Source organism: Leucoraja erinacea, unplaced genomic scaffold, assembly GCF_028641065.1.
Source record: "Leucoraja erinacea ecotype New England unplaced genomic scaffold, Leri_hhj_1 Leri_95S, whole genome shotgun sequence".
Lineage (NCBI taxonomy): Eukaryota > Metazoa > Chordata > Chondrichthyes > Rajiformes > Rajidae > Leucoraja > Leucoraja erinaceus.
Genome location: NW_026576905.1, coordinates 181,509 through 195,062, shown reverse-complemented (window position 1 = coordinate 195,062; position 13,554 = coordinate 181,509). Strand labels below are relative to the sequence as shown.

The 13,554-nt window shown below is 43.5% G+C and overlaps 1 protein-coding gene across 1 annotated transcript in view; it reads left to right on the top strand.

The window, feature by feature from the left end:
• Window positions 1–400: 400 nt before the first annotated feature.
• LOC129695146 (GRB10-interacting GYF protein 2-like) overlaps window positions 401–13,554 on the top strand; it is a 126,408-nt gene continuing 113,254 nt past the window's right edge. Inside the window, exons 1-3 of the mRNA XM_055631912.1 lie at window positions 401–555; window positions 6,847–6,924; window positions 7,277–7,440. The gene's annotated coding sequence lies outside the window, so the exon portion shown is untranslated. The remainder of the gene's footprint in view (window positions 556–6,846; window positions 6,925–7,276; window positions 7,441–13,554) is intronic.

Below are 13,554 nucleotides of genomic sequence, written 5' to 3'. Positions count from 1 at the left end.
ACTCTCCCCCCCCTTCACTCCCTATGTCACCTCCACTCTCCCCCCCCCCTCCACTCTCCCCCCTCCACCTCCCCCCCTCCCCCTCTTCCCCTCTCCCCTCCACTCTCTCCGCCCACTATCTCCCCCCCTCCCCCCCCCCTCCCCCCCCCGCCCCCCCACTCCCCCCTCTCCGCCCTCTCCCCCCCCCCCTCCCCTCCACTCTCCCCTCCCCCCCCTCCTCTCCCTCCACTCTCCCCTCCCCTCTCTCTCCTCCTCTACTCTCCACCTCCCCTCCACTCTGTCCCTCTCCCCTCTCTTCCCGCCCGGCACGTGGCCCTGTGCCGCCACCATCCGGGTGCGGGCGACGGCAGCGCCGGGGGGGGGGGGGTCACGTGAGCGGGTGCGCGGCGGCCATCTTAGAATCGGAGAGAATCCGCAGAGAAGCGGCGACGGTGACGGCGAGAGGGAGAGGGACGGAGAGAGAGAGACCTGGGCCCCAGACCCCAGACCCCGGACCCCGGACCAGCTCAGCTCCTGCTCCAGTTCCCGTTCCAGTTCCACTCTGCTTTGTCCCAGGTAACCCCCCCGCCAGCGCCATCCCTCTCCCTGTCACCGTGAAATCCGCCTCCTCGCTTCACCCCCTATTGCCCGCTAGGCCCCGGTTCCCCCCCCTCCTCCTCCTTCTCTCCTCCCCCACCCCCGTCCTCCCGCTTGTCCTCCACCACAGCCCGGCGGCTCAAACCCTCAAACCCCGCGCTGGAGGCTCAACAACTGGTTGACATTCAACCCAGAAGGGAAAGGGGAGCGAGAGAGAGGGCAAAAAAACAAACAAACCAGAGGCCCCAAAATCCGCCGTTCAAAACCCTTCCTGATCAACCCCCTTTTAACATTGTATTTTGACCAATTTTTTTACCAATTAAACACAAACACGCCGTGAAAAAATCTGGACGGCGGGGCACGGAAAACAGACGTGGCAGCGCAGTGGTTTGGGAGTGAGAACCCCTTGGAGTGTTAAATGCCAGGCTTTTTTTGTATTAATATTTCATTCATAATTCACAATCCCCCCCCCCTCTCTCCCTCATTTAACAAAAAAAACACACACACACCCCTTCTCCCACCTGTAAATAGATGGCAGTCTGTGCTACTTCGAAAGTTTTGAATGGACGTTTAAATGCCAAGGACCAGAGAATGGACGTTTAAATCCCCGTGTTTGTGTGAAAGAATGATTTTTTCATTCATAATTCATAAACAAACCCACCCCCCCCCCTCCCATCACCCGTAAAAAACACTCCCCTCTCCTGCATGTAAATAGGTGGCAGTTTGTGTTACTTTGAAAGTTTTGAATGGACGTTTAAAATACCAAGGATCCATGTGCTCTCGAAAGGATAATTTACACTATTATGTAAACACAAATGGAATTTGAATTTTGCAGCCTTCAGACACTTTTTTTGCCCTGACCTTTGTCCCCTGCATTTGACATGGTGCCCACCATCTTGCTAACTCTTTCTCGTTTAGAGTGAATTTAAATTGCGAGTTTTAACAACAGCGGTGTGCTCTTTACACCTAGATGACAGCCCTCCATCTGGGTGATCTTTGTTGATATCCTTGGGAGGGGGAGGAAATAAAGCGGAAATTATCTGAAACATTTCTGTGATTTCGATTTTGTACACTAGGAAGGTGGCGACAGAATGTTTAGAAGAATTGAGACTCTCCATAATAGGGCCTGTTGCAGCTCAAAATAATCAAAAATGTCTTCCTTGTATCTGGTTGTTATTGTCATGTGGGTCATGGCGGATTTAAAAATAAAAAGCATTAGCTTAACTTTAAGGTAGACAAAATTGCTGGAGAAACTCAGCGGGTAAGGCAGCATCTATGGAGCGAAGGGTCTTCAAGGTTCTCGACCCGAAACGTCGCCTATTCCTTCGCTCCATAGATGCTGCCTCACTCGCGGAGTTTCTCCAGCATTTTTGTCTGCCTTTGATTTTTTTCAGCATTTGCAGTTCTTTCTTAAACAGCTTAACTTTAATGTCCTTTAACAGGTAATAGTAGTCAATAAACTAGTCTGAAGAAGAGTTCCGACCCGAAGCATCCCTTATTCTTTTTCTCCAGAGATGCTATCTAACCCACTGAGTTACTCCAGCATTTTGTGTCTGTTTACTGTTTCCAATAGTTGATTAAAATTGAGAGTTGTACTTTGCAGTTAACATTATTTTGGGCATTAGCAAGTAAACTTGGGAAATGTTATGTTATTGAGTGAATTTAGTTTTTATGTGGGTGTGCAATGATTTTGTGATATGGCAAAATTGCTATCTGAGCTAAATGGTTTCTTTGCATAAATAATGGTTTAGCAAGATTTATTTTGTATATACATTTGCAACGATGTGTTGTATTTTTGAAATTGTGACCCTCACTTACTTTAACCAGAAGAATTAGTTGCTGTTCACGTGTATCAGTTGTCTAAATTGAAATATAAACACAATGCTGGAAATATTCTGCAAATCTAGTTCTGATTAAAGATTATGAAATAATAACTTGGAAGTTAGTAATGTGAAATAGTAACTTTGTTCTCTGCTTCAAAAATGTTGCCTGACCTCAGAAATTTCTTGGCAATTTCAATATTTTATTTTAAGCTTTCCAGCTGCTACAACTTTAAAACGTCCTTGATTTGTTTACTGATGCCTACTCTCTCTGAAATTAGAAGCCACACTTATTAGTTAATGACTGATTTTGTACATGAATGTATGCACAACGTCACCTATTCATTTTCTCCAGAGATGCGGCCTGATCCGCTGTTACTCCAGCATTTTGTGTGTATTTTGTATGTCCACCAAGTTGATTTAGAGAAGCAGCTAATCTACATAGTCCATGCCTGCAATGATATTGATGGAGAATTGTAGAAACCACAATCTCCTACCTTTTTCAAGTGTTTCAGATTCTTCAACTTTCTGGCATTCCCTCCCTCTCTCCTGCTTCCCGGCATTCCCTTCTGCTCGCTCCCTTTCCTGCCCTCTCCATTCTCCTTGCCCTATCCCATTACTTTATTTTATTTTTCCCTGACTGTCTTTAGATTTTACGTTTATATTTTCTGACTATCATTGTATTTCAGTTTCCAATTTATAACAGATTGATTGACAGATTCTTGATTAGTAAGTGTCAGCGGCCATGGGGAGAAGGCAGGAAAATGGGATTGAGAAGGAAAGATAGATCAGCCACGATTGAATGGCAGAGTAGACTTGATGGGCCGAATGGCCTAATTCTGCTCCTTGAACTTATGAACAATTAAGACAAATGAAACTTATCGTGGATCCTAACGTTTGGATGCATGATGGCTTGAATGCTATCACCTCCTACAAGGCGAAATCAGGAGGCAGCTCAAACGACATCGAAGCATCACTCCCTGATGAGCTCAACGCTTTCTATGCACGCTTTGATAGGGAGAACACTGATGTGCCTTCCCAAGCACCCATTCGCCGGGATGGTATTTCAGTCACAGTCACGGTGGCCGACATCAGAAGATCCATCAATGGGGTGAACCTGGACTTGATAGTATACCCGGTCATGTTCTCAAAACCTGTGCAGACCAACTGGCTGGAGTTTTTGTGGACATTTTCAACCTCTCATTTCTGAAGTCTGATGTTCCCACCTGCTTTAAAAGGGCATCAATAATACCGGTGCCCAAGACGTGCAAGGTGACGTGCCTCAACAACTATCGACCAGTGGCACTAACGTCTGTGGTGATTAAGTGCTTTGAGAGGCTGGTTATGGCGCATATCAACTCCTACCTCGACAAGAACCTCGACCCACTGCAGTTTGCATACCGCCACAACAGGTCAACGGTGGATGCGATCTCGTTGGCTCTCCACTCCACTCTGGGCCACTTGGACTACAAAAACTCGTACGTCAGGGTGTTGTTCATTGACTACAATTCGGCGTTTAATACCATCTTCCACCCAGGCTGGTTACCAAGCGCACGGATCTGGGTCTCTGCGCATCCCCCTGCGATTTGATCCTCAACTTCCTCATCTACAGACCACACACAGCCTGTCCGTATTGGTAGAAATATGTCATCCTCGATAACAATCAGCACGGGGGGCACCTCAAGGCTGTGTGCTCAACCCCCTGCTGTACTCACTCTATACTCATGACTGTGTAGTCAGACATAGTGCGAACTCCATCATCAAGTTCGCCGACAACACTACTGTTGTGGGACGAATCACAAATGGTGATGAGTATAGAAATGAGATCGACCGATTGACCAAATGGTGCCATCACAACAACTTGGTTCTCAACACCAGCCAAAACCAAGGAACTGATTGTGGACTTTGGAAGGAGTAGGATAGGGACCCACAATCCCATTTATATCAACAGATGGTTGAAAGGGTCAAAAACGTCAAATTCCTGGGTGTGCATATTTCCAAAGATCTTTCCTGGTCCCAGTACACTGATGCAATTATAAAGAAAGTACATCAGTGCCTCTACTTCCTGAGAAGATTACGGAGAGTCGGTATGTCAAGGAGGACTCTCTCGAACCTTTACAGATGCACAGTAGAGAGCATGCTGACTGGCTGCATTGTGGTCTGGTACGGCAACTTGAACATCCAGGAGCGGAAAAGACTGCAGAAAGTTGTGAACACTGACCAATCCATCACCAGCTCTGACCACCCCACCATCGAAGGGATTTATCACAGTCGCTGCCTCAAAAAGGCTGCCAACATCATCAAAGACCCACACCATCTTGGTCACACACTCATCTCACCGTTGCCATCGGGAAGAAGGTACAGGAGCCTGAAATCTACACCATCCAGGTTCTTCCCCACAGCCAGGCTGTTAAACACAACATCAAATAAGCACTGAACAACAACAGTCTATTATTATTTTTGCACTATATCTGGTTATTTATTGTGTATCCGTGGTCTATAGACACACTGAACTTTTATCTTCGGTTTTGTATTATGTTTACATATTCTGTTGTGCTGCAGCAAGTAAGAATTTCATTGGCCTATCTGGGACACATGACAATAAAACTCTTGACTATCATGAAGTTACAAAACATGTCTCTAAGGTCCCATGTGTCCGCTAGGCATGAGTTGTTACAGATTTGAAGCATCAAACCCCTGTGCAGGTGTCACTGAGAAATTATTCTGTAAGAACCTTGGTGTCTTTATTGGAGTCAAGAGCATTAGCAGCATTGGTATAACATCTTTCCCAAATACTTTCTCTTTGGAGATATTTATTTATACAGCCCAACAACTTTCCAATGAGCCTAAACAGGGAGATATCAGGGTAGATGACGTATAGCTTGCGTATAATGGTGGAGTTTAAAGAACAATTCCCCTTAGTCAGGCCTTTTGCACCCACAGGTTTTTGTTGGATTGAGTTCGGAGGACTGTAATCTGACGAAAGGTATCTTGAAAGGTGATGTGGGTGGAGGATTTCTGATAAAGTTGAACCGAAAGTGGGCAGATAGGAATATTTAAATGAGGATCAGAATTTTAAAATTGTTTTCCTGTTATGCATTTACGTCTACTTCAGCAAGTAAAGGGCTATGATGGGTGAACTGGATTTGGTGAATTTAAAGACACAGACAGCATAGTTTTACAGTTTTTGGCAAGCCCTGATATCAGTGTGGTTGAACTCCCATTGACAGAGTAATTGAATCAATAGGGTCCACTAGCTTGGAGTCTTATCAGCAACTTTCCGTCCTATTGTGTAGCAACGAACTGCAGATGTTGGCTATTACCAAAGATAGCCACAAACTGCTGGACTAACTCAGTGGGTCAGGCAGCATCTTTGGAGAAAAAGGATGGGTGATATTTTGTGTCGGTACCCTCCTTCAGACTGAAAGTAGAGGCTGGGGAAGAGGTAACAACAAAAAGATACAGGGATGTGAACAGTGGAAACAGTAGGACAACTAGGGGAGGGGGCCGAGAGGGAATGCATGGGTTACTTGAAATGAGAGAAATCAACATACCGCTGGTTTCCCTCCGGTTGTCGCAGTCCTACTGACGTAGTTATTTAAAAAAATAGAATAGAAAATAATTAGAATTACCTTTATTTACAGACAATAATCTGGTGCCATTGCCAATTCCTCAAGGGGTACAGTCGTACATGTGCTTGCAATTGTGCAATATTTTTGCCTGAGTTTTCTATCTTGTTAGCATGGGTTGTATGATAGTGTAAAGCCCCATACTAGTTGGCTTGTCCATTCAAGTTAGAATGGCCGTGAGTCTGATTGCTGACTAGTACTATATTAATCAATTTCAGATCAACCTCAATTTATGTTGGCCATTCTGGTTGCCATGGAGTGACCACACCCTAACTACCAGTTTGTAAGAAAGAACTGCAGATGCTGGAAAAATCGAAGGTATGCAAAAATGGTGGAGAATCTCAGCGGGTGAGGCAGCATCTATGGAGCGAAGGAATAGGTGGCGTTTCTGGTTGAGACTCTTCTTCAGACTGAAGAAGGGTCTCGACCTGAAACGTCACCTATTCCTTCGCTCCATAGATGCTGCCTCACCCACTAAATTTCTCCAATATTTTGTCCACCTACCAGTTTGACTTTGATAGTCTGCTGTGATTTAATTTAAATTCAGCATCTAGGTTTTTAATCGAAGAATGGGGAGACGTCTGATTTAGAACTGTTCTCTGAGGTGGTTTGGTGCTTTCAGGAGAGGAAAAAATCTTCCAGATCGGATCTTGTTATGTCCAATGTATAGTAGGGGTGTCACAGAACTGTATGCAAAAAATAATTTCACAGTACCTGGGTGTACATGACGATAGTGCCATGGAATGATTGTCTTCCTAATTGCAAATATTTTGGTTTATCAATAGGAATAATTCTAACTTTTACTATTTTGTATTTTGCAGATTTATTTCTTTTAGGTGGTGGTGAGACATCAAGTCATCAGAATAATACTCTGCAAACCTATTCCTGGCTTTAGTGCAGTAAGTCTTACATTTTATATTTGTGTGCATTGCAATAGCAAAGCTTTAAGTTCCATATGATTAGTGGGATTTTAATAATGAGCAATGGGAGTTTCTGAAATATTCATGTTCTGTTCATTTAAATTGAAAAGATTCAGTGCATTTATTGTATTTACAAGTTTGGGTTGTCGTAGTAGCAAATGCTTTTTCACACTATGGTTAGCTGCACGAGACAGCTTAAGGGTTTTAATTCCTCCTCAAATTACTGATACACTATGTGGTCACAATGCATCATGTTCATGTATTTTAGCATGTGGACATATAGCTTTGTGTTCAAGCACATCTCATACATTCTGTGCCTTTTCTTTTGAAGGTTTCATTGACACTTGGAATACTGTACAAACACAAACCAAAAGAGGTGCTGAGTTGACATTCACAACCTTCTGATGCACTAGTCTCTATGGCTGCCAGCGCTAGACTTCGTGTCAGACGCTGTCCCCACCAATATCTGAATTAAAAAGCAAACTACAGAAACACGTAAGTAAATATCAGCGCTGCATTTTGCCGGAAAATCAGTGCAGGCACAGACCATGTTCCACATTTGCAGTAAGGGTGTCAGGGGTTATGGGGAGAAGACAAGGGAATGTGGATGAGAGGGAAAGATGGATCAGCCATGACTGAATGGTGGAGTAGACTTGATGGACCAAATGGCCTAATTCTGCTCCTATAACTTATGAACCTAATTCGTGTTTTATTGTCAAATAGCCTACTGTGTTATTTCTGGATTTGAGACCTTTACCAATTGTTAAAATTGCTGCTGTGGATTGAGAGACCTTATATTCCCCATTTCTTTATGAAATTACAAGTGGCTGAGTTGTGCGGGCAGGGTTCATGCCAGTTTAATCTTTTAGCAGAGTGGTGATTGGACAAGTGTGTAAAAGAGAATGGAGTGCTGCCATCTGCAAATGAAGAAATGAAACGGCCTTCTCTCAGACTGAGAGGACCTTTTTAATCCATTTTAGTCTAATTAAAATGTTTTACCCCACCTCAACACCAAGCTCTGAAGATGCGAACACAAGTAACAATGCATCCTACTAGCCCTGTGGATATATAGTTCGCATCTATCTGAGCTGTGTGATACGCTGTGAGTACAGAGATTAATTTTGGGTGCCACATCTCAGGATACGTTAGCCTTTCAGTGCAGCAAGTTTTTACCAAAATGGTACTTGGATTAAGATACAAAGACCAATCGTGTAAACCCAGGAATTTAGAAGATTAAGATGTAAATTCCCGATTTATCAAGGAAAGTTGTTTCCTCTGGTTGGGAGACTAGGACGAGAGGCAGCGTTGAGAAGTTAAGAGCCAGGCCTTTTCGTCGTAAAATTGGGACTGTTCTATATACAGAGGGTGATGTAAGTTTTATAACACATCTGCTAATAACATTCATAGTTATACACCATTGAAAAAGGCTCTTTGTCCTAACATATCCGTGCCAACCAAAGTGCCTTCCTGAACTCATCCCATTTGCTTGCATTTGTTCCATCTTGACAATCTATGTACCTCTCCAAATGTCTTTTAAATATTATAAATGTACTCTCCTCTGCCACTTCCTCCGGCATCTTGTTCCATTTATCTCTGTGGAAAAACCTGTCCCTTGAGTCTTTAAATCTCTCCCCTCACCTTAAACTGTGATCATCCACATCATCTGCGCCCCTCATAATTTTTATACTTTTATGAGTTCTCCCCTCAGTCTCCAGTCAGCCTGACCAGTCTTTTATAACTCAAGTTCTCCAGGCCCGGCAACATTAGTTTGTATCTTCTCTGCACCCTTGATGCCCCCAGCTCTGTTCTCAATACCCTGGCAGATGAAGGGAGGTGTACCATATACTTTCACCACATTGACTATCCGTGTCATTACATTATGTACTACGTAACTAACTCCCCAGGACCCAGCCGTTCACTGTGTATATCCTGCCCTCATTTAAATTCCCAAAATGCATTGCTTGTTAAGTTCCATCTGCTGTTCCTTTGCCCACTTCCCAGTTGATCGGAATCCTGTCGTAACTTTAGACAGCCTTCTTCTCTGTCCATCACACCTCCATGTTTGGGATCATCCTCAAACATGCTAATTATACCACTGACATTCGCATCCAAATCATTAATATAGATGACAAAGTGCAGGGACCTAGCACTGATCCTTGCAGTATACCATCGGTCATTGATTCTATTCTGCAAAACATTGGAGTCTTCTAACCTGTACCACCCTCTGACCCCTTCCTCCAAGCCAGTTTTTTAACCTGTGGGCTAGCTCGCCCTGGATCCCATGTGATCTAATTTCTCGCACAGCCTACTGTGCGGGATCTTGTCCATAGCCTTGCTAAAATCCAGGCAAACGACGCTTTAGACTTTAGAGATACAACACAGAAACAGGCCCTTCGGCCCACCAAGTCCGTGCTGACCAGCGATCACACTAGCACTGTCCTACACACCCCACGGACAATTTTTCATCTTACCAAAGCCAATTAACCTACAAACCTGTATCTCTTTGAAGTGTGAGAGGAAAGCGGAGCACCCAGAGAAAACCCATGTGGTCACAGCGAGAACGTACAAACTCTGTACAGACAGCGCCCGTAGTCAGAATCAAACCCGGGTCTCTGGCACTGCAAGGCAGCAACTCTACCGTTGCGCCACTGTGCCACCCCATTGCAACACCCAGAGGACATAGGTTTAAGGTGAAGGGGAAAGGATTTTGTAGGAATCTCTGCACCCTTGATGCCCTTGAGGGGAAACATTTTTACGCAAAGGGTTGTAGGTGTATGGAACAAGCAGCCAGAAGAAGTAATTGCGGCTGGGACCATCCCAATGTTTAGGAAACTGTTAGAGAGGTACATGGATAGGACGGGTCTCCAGTGTGGTCTGTGTGAGTGGGTTTCGGCCCGAAACGTTGCCTATTTCCTTTGCTCCATAGATGCTGCTGCGCCCACTGAGTTTCTCAAGCATTTTTGAGTACCATGGATAGGACAGGTTTGGAGGGATATGGACCAAACACAGGCAGATGGGACGAGTGTAGCTGGGACCTGTTGGCCCATGTGGACGAGTTTGGCCGAAGGGCCTGTTTCCATGCTGTATCACTCTATGACTATGACTAATTGATCCCTTTCGTAACTCTCGTATCTGTAGAATATTGGATTATTGTTAGGCTATGAAGCTCAGCCACTGAAAATGTTAGGTGGTTATCATGAATTTCGGCTTGAATAATTACTGCAAATTAGATTTTTTAAATTTACTGAAGAAGAATCTTGACCTGAAACTTCACTTATTCCTTTTCTCCAGAGATGCTGCCTGGCCCGCTATGTTACTCCAGCATTTTGTCTTTCTTATTCACAACTTGTTATTACTCAATCGTGTTTTGGGTTATTATTTTCAGTGATTGAAATCTGATATATTTTCAAAATCGTACCAATTCAAAGTTGTGTGCTGGAGTAACTCAGTGGGTCAGGCAGCAGCTCTGGAGAACATGGATAGGTGACATTTCGGGTTGGAACCTTTCTTCACTTTGTCTTTTTTTGTAAGCATGCATCTACAATTCCTCGTTTAAAAGACAAATCTGCAGGCATCAAATATTAAGGCAGATGAACCAGTGTGGCGCTGTCACAATCAGGTTTTTTTGAGCCGATTTACTCTCATGTACAGAGTTCACAGCCCATCCTATCAATTTCTTATGCTGTGCTTGAGCCTCTTCTCATGTTTCCTCATCATCATCATATCTCCTTTCCCTGTGATTTAAATGCACCCATTCTGCTCAATTGCTTCTGTCATGGTGGTACACCCTGGGTAAAGAAACTTCTGGAGCTACTTTTCAATTTTCTGGGGACTCCTCAGTTGTTGACCATTGATTTTTTTTTTTCTCTCTCAAAGCGAACGCGATCTCTGAATGTCCATAACAAGCTCTCCAAGATCAAATCTCAGCCTTGGCTGCAGGGCGACCAGAAATTTGTAGTTTTCTCTTGCGTCATTTTAGGAGGCCAAGCAATAATCAATGACATTGTGACGAGGGCACTTCCGTTTGTATGGGAAAGATATCCACAGGAACCATGTTCCTGGTGAAAAAGATTGGAGAGATGTAATCGCAGTGTTGGTAGAACTGCTTAGTGCTACATGGAAAAGTGTTGACTGCTTCAGAGGAAAATCAAATAGCAAGCAGATTTTAAACAAGTGTCCAGCTATTATCAATTTTTGGAATTGTCACCTGAGAATGAAGCTAGGCTGCAAAATGTTACTTGGCCAAAATAGTTACTCAAAAACACTTTAGTCAGTCCCCTAAAGACTCTTCATCTGTTTTTAGTGTGTTTTTGGCCTTGGAATTCTCTTGATGTCCTCTCTCTTAAACTGGTTAGAGAAAGCTCTGTCCTGTTTTAGACCTATGGTTCATGTTGTCGACGCACCTGTGCTACACGGTGTGGTAGCTAAATGTTGGATTGCGGAGACTCAAGATTCTCAGACTCTAGTCAATGCTCCTATCTCATAAAATGTAAGGAAGGCAAAAAGTTGCAGATGCTGGAAATCTAAGCTTAGGAAACATGGGAATGTTCAGCAGATGCCTTTGGAAGGCGAGGGTTAGCGTTTTGGATTTGTGACATTTTGTCCGAGCCTGAACTTGGAGTAACTTGAAGCATGGAGAGAAACTAGAATTAAATGAAAAGCATTCTAATTGTTAATAACATAAATCAAATCGATCAACACGTGAGCTTAATTTTGCCACTTGGACTCTTCAGGTTGGAAAAAATTAGTGCATGGGCAGCAACAGCACATAAAATGGCTTGGGAAAATGGAGGGTTGTTTTACAACCAATTGCTCAGCTGGCATGTTTTGGTTGAGAGAGTGTGACTTCCTGTTTTGAATAATCAGCTGCAATTGTAGATGCTCTGGAACGTAAGCGCTGGGACCTTTAATAAACTTATGGCCATTGATGTGGTAAATTTAAGTTGGTTGCTTGTGTTTGAAGATCTTGTATTTAGATAGAGTGCTGCAAAGTTTATAGACACAAAACGCTGGGGTAACTCAGTGGGACAGGCAGTATCTCTGGATAGAAGTAGTTTATTTTAGATCGAAGGTAGATACAAAACGCTGGACTAACTCGGCTGGTGAGGCAACATCTCAGAAGAGAAGGAATGGGCGACATTTCGGGTCGAGACCCTTCAGACCTGAAACGTCGGCCATTCCTTCTCTCCTGAGATGCTGCCTCACCAGCTGAGTTACTCCAGCATTTTGTGTCTACTTTCGATTTAAACCAGCATCTGCAGTTCTTTCTTGCACATAGTTTAGTTTAGAGCTACAGCGTGGAAACAGATCCTTCAGCCCGCCAAGTCCGTGCCGACCAGTAATCAAGAGTCAAGAGTGTTTTATTGTCATATGTCCCAGATAGAACAATGAAATTCTTACTTGCAGCAGCACAACAGAATATGTAAATACTGTAAACAATATAATATATTCGGCCATACACTAGTTCTATCCTACACACTAGGGCCAATTTACAGAAGTCAAATAACCTACAAACTTGCACGTCTTTGGAATGTGGGAGGAAGCATGAGCACCTGAAAAAAAACCCACGCTGCCCCAGGGAGAACGTACAAACTTTGAACAGACAGCATTGATGGTCAGGATTGAACCAGAGTCTAGCACGGTAAAGCGTCAACTCTACTGCTGTGCCTGTCCTTCTGGCTTTCTTCGACAAACTTTTACAAACTGAAGCTCAATTCCTTATCTCCCTCGATATTACTTTTCACGCCCATCGTACTGCACAGTTGATCTGGGATCTTACATAGGCTTATTTGTGTAGTGTGAAGTTGTGATTTGTGAGAGATGTAAGAGGATTTTATTTTCTCCAAGTGATTACAATAAAGGATACTTTGACTACAGCACAGCCCATTTAGTTGCCACGATATCTTCATGGAAATGTTTGTGGGTGTAATTTCTAAAAGTGATTTGGAGATGAGAACGTTAACTATCTAGTGTGGAGTTGGAATCTGATGTGAATAAAAAAAATTGCAACTATCGAAGGCCTTTTGAAGCCTCCATATTTTAAAACATCAGGACTAGGAGCAAGCAAAGGGTATTCTGCCCTCTTCGCTTCCTGCATCATTCATTGTGACAACTTGATATTCTACCTTATCTTCAGCTTTACAGAGTAACCACTTAATATTTTTAAACATTAACTGGGGCACGAGAGAACTTCCTTCTAAGTAGTGAATATTGACACAGGATCAGACACAAAGTGCTGGGGTAACTCAGTGGGGTCAGGTTGCATCTCTGGAGAATACAGATAACTGACGTTTTGGGCCGGGACTGTTCTTCTGACTTTGTTTCTACATTGAAACGGGGTTTATGGCTTCCTGAGAACAGAAGCACTAATGTTTCATCCAAAAGTTTCAGTCTAGATTTTTGTGCTTGTGTTTCTCGGGTGAGACTCAAATTCCAAATTGGAGGGGCAAAAGATCCATATACATTGAGCCGTAGGTGACACAAATGCCCAGATGCACTCTTGAAGTTCAGTCGTTGATGTTACATAGCAGTTAATTTGTATAACAAACAGTAATTTGAATAATAACCAGTTAATGTCCTGTGGTCAAAACGGTGTAGAGAAGAAGATGG